Here is a 7,973-nt window from a genome sequence, read left to right on the forward strand (position 1 = left end):
CAGTAGGACCCGTTGGGAAACAGGCGCGGCCCATCCCGCCCAGGCCCAGCCCCAGCCCCAGCTCCAGCTCCAGCTCCAGCTCCAGCTCCGCCCCGCCCCGCCCCGCCGCGCGTGGGGCCTCCAAGCAGCCTGCAAGGGAAGAGCCCCACGTGTGTCTCCTTTGCAGGAGGATCCGCTGTTAAAGTTCTTTTGCGACCCTTTTGTCTGCTCTTGCGACCCTCAAGTTGAGAGAAACTGCTGCAGTCCAGCCTGCGACCTTGGTGTCACTGGCACCTGCTCTGACCTGCTGAGCTGTGGGGCTCTGGGGCTGGCACATGGTCACATCTTGGAAATCACCAGCCGTAGGCTCCAACTTCTGTTTTTCACAGAATCACAGGAAGTTTGGGTTGGAAGGGACCTCGAGAGGCCATCTAGTCCAACCTGCTGATCAAGGCAGGACCATCCCCAAGTAGATCATCCCAGCCAAAGCTTTGTCTAGCTGTGTTTTGAAAACCTTGGGGAATGGAGAATCCACAGTCTCTTTGGGAGGGGGGGGAAGATATCTAAGATGGTGGACACTTTTGCTGGGAGTGGGGGTCTAAGATGATGGACATGGGGAAAGTTGTATGCATTTCAGGTGACAGCCTTCTTTCGGCGGGGGGGCAGCATCCTCCAGCCCCCACACGTACTCGGCACCCATGTCCCCGTGTATCCAAATGAAACAGTCCTGCCCTTTCTGAATGACATGCCAGCTGCACGCACATGAACTGTGCCTTGGAGCTGTACTGAGTAGGTATCGTCTGTCTATGTAGACAGCTCTGCAGAGTGAATACCACATCTGCTAAGTTTTGCATCCCTTGTACCTTTATGCACATGATGCCATCTAGTGTACCTTTGCTTACCTGTTGTTACCAGTGAGCAAAAAAAAAAAAAAAATTAATGCAGAACGAATGTTGCTAATGTCCTTCCAGAGCATCCAAAACAGCAAAAGCTGAAGCAGAATTAAACTATTGCATCTCTTACTGTTTATAGTCCCTTGTGAGCTGTTGCTGACACATTGCATTGCTTAAGTGAGAACTGCTCAGAATTGGGGGTGGTTGGCTTGTTTTTTGAAGGTCTTTATGCAACTCATTCATTTAATTGCATACATGGGGAGCAGGCACAGGCCCCCAGACCAGTCATTGCTTTGCTAATTAATGTAGCTTGTTACTGCAGGTAATTCCTTTGCTCTTTCAAAATAGCTGCATCTGATGCAGTGAATGGAAATGACAGAGAAGTAGGACTGCAGGGGGGAGTGCATGTAAATGGCTGCTAGTGACTGCTTCCAACTCCAGGAGGGTAAAGATAAGGTTAAATTCTGCTGTTTCGAAGTCTGAAGTTGAAGTTTTGCTGAATTTGATGTTCTGGAAGGGCATGACAGACCACCATACAACCTTAGCTTTGTGTTAATGATTTTTTTCTGTCATTGAATAATAATAAATTATGAGCCCCTTAAATTAAGAGAAGAATTTAACCTTATGTTTACCCTTCTGGAGAATTGTTGTAGAAGGCAGATAATTCTTGCTTTCTTTAGCTGTTACTTGCTTCAGTGGTGAGGTGCCTGGCCAACTGGACTTCTGTCTAGCCTTCAGCCAAATGTTTGGTCTGCTTGATTCAGTTTATCTCAGGAATGTAAAAATTGGCTTGTTCACGAAAGTCTGAATTATGCCTTTAGTGTTTATGAAGCGTTGCTGCAAAAGTAGGTGGATTCATATATATGATTCTGTGTTGTTACTGAATGTTTGTGAAGGTAAAAAATGTCTGTTAAGATGTAATTGAGCTCTGCATTTGCTGCTGAATGCCATACTAAGTTAGGAGGGGCAAATGATACAGCATCTTATCCCATTTACTGCACCTGGAGTGGGTATGGAAGAACTCTCAACAGATAGTTTCTCTTTCTCTTGGATGGGCCCTGACACTGAATGCAGAGCTGCTGGCTCTATAATATGCAGCAGTGCACTTAAGTAAGGAGGAGTGGTCATTTCCCCTTATGTCAACCATTAAGGCATACATGGTTGCTAGTTGATCCTGCCCAGGAGTCAGCACTGTTATAGTAGACGTTTCTGTGTAACTTATAGTTAGCCTTGGAAATCTAGTTAATGAAAGGTGAAGGGCATTTAACTTCCAAGTAGCTGTCTGTCTGCACACTTAGGCAGACATAATGTCAGAATCAGGAGGCTTTCTTAACACCCAAAAGATCTAAAATAGGGGTGCATAACTCACATTTTGCTAGGTATACTTTCCAGTGGAGAGCAGCCACTAGTGACATCTGTTCTGCCCTCAAAGCATTTTCAAGTAGGAAACTGGACTGCATTGCAGACACGTGCATAAATTAACAGATCACATGCAGTCAGGGTCTGGGACTTCCTGTTTTGTTTTTCCTGTTCTTTTTGTGTAATAAAATAGTTTAACAGAGAATTATGGTAGGCCTCTGCAATTACAGCCCCAGGCTGTGCATTGAGCATCCCTAATCTGGAAACTTCAGTGCCTAGAAGTGTGTATTCTATAGAACTTTCATGGGCCCTGGCTGGATAAATCCAACAGGCTAGATGCTGCTTTTAGGGTTTGTATTTCTCTCCGGGATTAGCATTCCTGTTAGGGATGGTGAGCAGTAGTGTAATGTTACCTAAAATAAAATACATGCTCAGACTCAAGTATTCTGTTACAGTTCTGAATTCATCAAGTTCTAACGATAAAAGTGTTGAAAACTTTGCTGTGGCAAAAAGAATCCAAATACAAGTCCTTTAGAATAAGTTTGTTAAAAAAGAGGGAAAGGTCTACTACTGTAGAAAATTACATCTCCTGAAACCTGCTTATAAAACGGGGATCAGACATATGATAGTATAAACCAGCAGTGCTCATGGTCTTCACCCTGCTGTCTGGATGAATGGCAGGGGCCTGTCCATAGGCTGGATTGGGCCTCCTGCTGCTGCTGCCCAGCTGGGGGCAGGCTCTGGGGGCTCTGCATCACTGCTACCTGGCTGGGATCAGGCTTTGGGGGCCTTGTGCCGCCACCTGGCCCCCACATGCCACTGCACTTCTGCCTATTTGTAACATTCAAATACCGTGGGCCCTAAGGCCCACCTGGCTAACTAGTAGCCCCTATTGTATGGGGGCTAATGGGTGAATGCTACAACAAAATACCTGGGACAACAGAGGCAAAAAACAGGACAGGAGTAACATGAGGGCCAAAGGGTCAAAACGTGAAAATGAGTGTGCCTGAGGGGGACACTGAGCAGAGCCCCCCCGGGTTGCACCCACCGGTCCTCAGAGGTATCCAAGGAGCCGGTGGATGCTGCCCACTGGTGCTCTGCCTGGAAACGTGCACAGACAAGTGAGAGGAAAGTGGCCCAGCAGTCTCCAGGCATGTTCCTGGCTACAGCCTCCTTCCTGGTCAAGTACAGGACCCACTTGGCCGTGGCCAGGAGGAGGTTGACCAGGAGGTCCTGGTACTTGGTGGGGCCGTGGGTGGGGTGACCAAAAACAAAAAGGTGGGGGGTGAAATTCATCCAGAACCTCAGGAGGAGTTCTGGAGGTGGAGGTGAAGGAGGAGGGGCTGCAGCCTGGCACACTCAAGGGTCATGAGCACCAGGGTTTCCCAGAAGGGGGAGGAGACCGGGGTGTCTGTGAAGCTTGGCACATACATGCCCATGACGACGGCTCTGTGGAAGAGCCGCCAGCTGAGGTCACCAGTGGCTCATGGGATGAAGGTGGCCACTGCAGTCCTGATCTAATGTGCAGGGCTTCCCAAAGATCCATGGGGAGCCTGGCAGGCTGGATGACACAATATTTGGGGCTAGATCTCGCCTGCGAGCTGCAGGTTCAGCACTGTTAGTGTAAACAATAACAAGGTGCATTGGTTACAAAGTTGTATTTTTTAAAGAAAACATCCTTGAAAACAACATCATCAGCCCAGTGGCTCTTTCAGGAAAGCATGCTATAAAGTCAAAATCTTTATTTGCAAATAAGCAAGAGCTTGCTAATTCTCATAATAATCTTAGTCAATGAAGTGTGGTTTTGCAGTAGGTAAACATAAAATGAAAATTATACCTAGGCATATAATTTATTTCCAGTGCTGTTCTTAAGCTGTTTATAGATTTCATAGACATTAGGGCTAGAAGGGACCTTGTAAGATCATCGGGTCCAGCCCCCTGCCCAAGGGGCAGGAAGTCAGCTAGGATCAAAGGATCCCAGCAAGATAAGCATCCAAATGTTTCTTAAAGGGGTCCAGAGTAGGTGCTTGCATCACCTCTGGAGGGAGTCTGTTCCAGGCCGTGGGGGCCCAGACAATAAAGAAGTTTTTTCTTATGTCCAGCCTAAAATGGTCTTACAGGAATTTGTGACCGTTGGACTTTGTCATCCCTTGGGGTGCTCTGGTGAACAGGTGTTCCCCAGATCCTGATGCACACCCCTTATGTACTTATAGGCTGCCACCAAGTCACCCTTGAGCCTGCGCTTCTCCAGGCTGAAGAGTCCCATAGTTTCATAGTTAGTAGGGTCGGAAGGGACCTGAGCGGAAGTTGGTTCCAGGTCTTAGCCACCCTGACTGTGAAGTAGCACCTCCTGATGTCTAGTCTGAATCTACCCTCTGCCAGCTTGTGACTGTTATTTCTAGTCACTCCTGGTAGTGCTCGGGAAACAGGGACTCCCCCAATACCTGCTGGTCCCCTCTGACTAGTTTGTAACAGGCCACTAGATCTCCCCTCAGCCTTCTCTTGTGGAGGCTGAACAGGTCCCTTAGCCTCTCCTCGTAGGGCCTGCCCTGCTGCCCCCGATCATGTGAGTGGCCCTCCTCTGAACCCTCTCAATGCTGTCCACACCCCTCCTGAAGTGTGGCTCCCAGAACTGGATGCAGTACTCCAACTGTGGCCTGACCAGTGCCTCATAGACGTGGAGGATCACCTCCTTGGACCTGCTTGAGATGCATCTGTGGATGCACCACAGGGCCCAATGTGCGGACAAGGTGTGGTTGGCCTTCCTGACCACGTCCCCACACTGTCAGCCCATGTTCATTTTGGCATCAGTGATGATTCCAAGATCCTTTTCTGCCTCTGCACTGACGAGAAGAGAGTTCCCCAGCCTGTAGGTATGCTGCTGGTTCTTCCTCCCCAGGTGCAGCACCTTGCACTTGTCATTGTTGAAACCCATCCTGTTCTCATCCGCCCACCCCTGTAACCTGTCTAGGTCTGATTGCAGCCTATTCCTCCCTTCTAGTGTGCCCACTTCGCCCGACATCTTAGTGTCGTCTGCGAATTTGAACAGGGTGCTTTTTACCCCCTCGTCCAAGTCACTGATGAAGATGTTGAATAGCACAGGTCCGAAGACTGAGCTCTGGGGGACCCCAGTGCCCACATCCCTCCAGGTCAAAAATGACCCGTCCACCACCACTCTCTGGGTGTGGCCCTCCAGCCAATTAGTGACCCATTTGACTGTGTAGGTATTGATGCCACAGTCTCCTAGTTTTTTAATGAGAATGGGGTGAGAGACAGTGTCAAAGGCCTTCCTGAAGTCCAGAAAGACTATGTCCACCGCGACACCTCCCCTGCGTCTAAGGATTTTGTGACCTGGTTGTAGAAGGCCACCAGGTTGGTCTGACAAGACCTGCCTCTAATGAACCCATGTTGGTTGCCCCTAAGCATAACCTCCTCTGCTGGCCCCTCGTGTACATGCGCCGGGATAATTCTCTCAAAAAGCTTCCCCAGGATCGAGGTAAGACTAACTGGCCTATAGTTTCCTGGGTCCTCCTTCCTCCCTTTTTTGAAAATGGGGACCACACTGGCCCTTTTCCAGTCCTCTGACACTACACCAGAGCTCCACGAGTGCTCGTAAAGCCGTGCCAGGAGTCCTGCAATGACCTCTGCTAATTCCCTCAGCATTCTGGGGTGGAGATCGTCAGGACAAGCTGATTTAAATATGTCCAGTCCCTCCAGAAGTTCCCTGACTAGATCCTCATTGGCCCTAGGCCTGGATGCGCCTCCCCCGGGGCCTGAGGGGGCCCTAGGGGGCAGGCTGGTCTGGTCCCTGCTCAGGAAAATGGAGGCAAAGAAATAGCTTGGAGCCTATCTTTGTAAGGCCTGTTCTCTTGCTCTTTGATCATGCGTGTGGCTCTCATCTGGACTCTCAAGCTTTTCCACGTCCTTCCTAAATTGTGGAGCCCAGAATTGGATGCAGTACTCCAGCTGTGGCCTCACCAAGGATGAGTACAGTGGGAGGATGATATCCTGGGCCTTGCTCGAGATGCATCAGTAGAATTACAGATTGCAAGACAGAGACCCAAACTTTGATTTAGTTGGGCATGGCATGATGCATAAATGTGTAATTCGGGGATCAGATCCCAATCATGCCATTGAATTAAAACTTCTCAGGACCTTGGAGAGGCACAGGTTGGAATTAAAATGGCAGTTAACTTTTTTGATCAACTTTTTTAATGCCATTTTTCCGATAGTACCTTTAAAAATAATGTTTGTGATCTGTTGTTTGGTTTTCCCTTGCCCTTGCATAAATCAGGTGCTGAATGTGCTCATGTACTCTGATCCTTTCTCCTTTTTTAATCTGGTCACACTATGTCTTGCTGACTCTTCAGTTCCATGTTTGACTTTTGACTCTGCAAAAGGATGTTTGCCAATAATGACAAGCCTTCTTTACCAGACAGTCACAATGACCACACACACAAAAAAAGAATAATATTTCTTTAACCTTCCAGTGTACATCTTTAGTGTGATGGCTATTGGTGGGAGTGGTAGGGATACCTAATTCAAAATAAATAAATAAATCAGACCTTCAAGGGGTTAGCTCTCTGGCAAAGTATACTGCTACTGCAGCAAGTTACCATCACTATCACGGGCGTGAGTAAGGTCCCTCTTTGCACAGGACTGTTTATACTTAGTGAAGATTGCTAAAGCATATTTTGAAAAGGTAACTTTCTGGCTCCTAGCTGTAGCATTGGTGTCCCATGTCCATATTTGGCAGGTGTCTGAAGTTAGATTTGAAGAGACTTTGCTGGATAGCTTAAGCTTAACAATTTAAGTTTGAAAACAATAAGCTATGATGAACTTTAAGATGATTCTGTTTTATTTATTTAAAACTGGAAATTTTACTGTTTGAATATAAATCTTAAGTCTAGAAATGTGCGCTGCAACATGAGCTAGCACAGGCCTGTTCAGCTGACAGCCCACGGGCTGCATGCAGCTCCTGGACTCCTGGCTTGGATACCATTCCTGGCTTTGCACTTTTGCTACTACTGTTGGAGTCCCTGGACTTCCTCTCCATCCTCCAGCTTCCTTTGCTTGCACCTGCTGCAGGGGGCAGGGTCCAGTTATATGGTCCATGGGGTCGAGGGCTTCGAGGAACCTGGGGACCCTGCGCAAGGCAGCCATGTGTGCAGGGGTCTGTGTGGCACAGTAGGGCTGTGCAGCACTGTGGGGAGCTGGCATGGTACAGTGGGTGGCTTGTGTGGCATGGCACAGCACATTGGGCCCTGTGGTGCAGTGGGGGAGGGCTTGCATGTTGCACTACATCAAGTACCCCTGCAGTATGGAGTGAGGGGGCTCCTGCAACATGTCAGGGGGCTGTTGTGGTATGGAAGATTGCTCCTGCAGCAGGTTGGGGGGCTCCTGAGGTGTGGACAGGGGCAATGTGGGTTGCATGGCCTTTGGGGGTCTGTGGTCTGTGCAGTGTGTGGCTGAGGGCCCTCTAGTGCCTGTTCACTCAGAAGCTGGACAGTTCTGTGCAGTGTATGAGGAGCAGAAAGTAGAGTGGGAAAATAAAATGATTTACCTTGTTTACTGTCTGCTCCACAGGGAAAATTCATAGGAGGAGATAGCCAAGATAAATCACATTTTAAAGTTACAGTATTTGAATAGCTTGTAATGGCATTAACAAGTGAGGAGACACATTCTTGTTGGATATTTAAGTTGACAGTGGCCATAGGAGCATTTTGTTGGTATAGCATTCAT

The sequence above is a fragment of the Alligator sinensis genome, unplaced genomic scaffold (genome assembly GCF_000455745.1).
Source record: "Alligator sinensis unplaced genomic scaffold, ASM45574v1 scaffold225_1, whole genome shotgun sequence".
Taxonomy (NCBI): Eukaryota; Metazoa; Chordata; order Crocodylia; family Alligatoridae; genus Alligator; species Alligator sinensis.